We start from the raw sequence: 855 nt of genomic DNA on the forward strand, positions 1-855 counted from the left end.
GCACACGTGCAGAAACTCGAGCACATACGTTCGTTTCGGACAACACCATCACGATCACGACCGCGACGAAAATTTGAAAAAATCGATAGGTAAAGCTAGTGACGAATGGCAACACCCAAACGTGCCAGCTTCACCGTCGACTATTCAAATTATATTTCCTGAAACAGGTTGTGCACGCGAAAACGCGCCTACCCGATCAGAGACTGTGCCAACCTGCCCGGCCCTACCTACTTATAATTAACAGACACACCAGAAGTATACTACCTACCTACCTAGCCCTATATTTAAAAAATAGCAAAATTCAAGCATTCCAACACACCACACTCCACGGTTCTCACACATACCACCCGGGCGCAAAGATCCTACACTACAGTAAGCGTCCCGGGACGCCCCCGACACCCGAGTTTGGCTACATACACACTCTAAATTTACGTACCATTTCCTGAAATCGGCTGACAATGGCTAGAGACCTTTGCGTAAAGCGCGAGTAAATCAGTTCCCGGAAAAAAATTTATAATCGCGAAAGTAAGAAAATTAGTAATATTACCGCGTTTATATTATCTATAATCCGCTGTATTTAATAACGGATTATGTTCTGCTATTGCGATTAATATTCACGAATTTTCAAAATTCATAAATATTTGGAAAAGCAAGGGAAGCAAATGCACGAACGACGTAATTCCACAACCTAACCACACGCACAATGTGGAAACTACGTCGTGCACGATACCCTAACTCATCGTCAGCCGCTAAAAAAATGATTACAAGCTTATGAACTATGGTCATCATGCCCATTGCCTTTCACCCACCCAAGAAGCACCGGGGCACGTGAGTGGGTTCCTGGCAACGAACACG

The sequence above is a fragment of the Eufriesea mexicana genome, unplaced genomic scaffold (assembly GCF_001483705.2).
Source record: "Eufriesea mexicana isolate 0111107269 unplaced genomic scaffold, ASM148370v2 scaffold143, whole genome shotgun sequence".
Taxonomy (NCBI): Eukaryota; Metazoa; Arthropoda; class Insecta; order Hymenoptera; family Apidae; genus Eufriesea; species Eufriesea mexicana.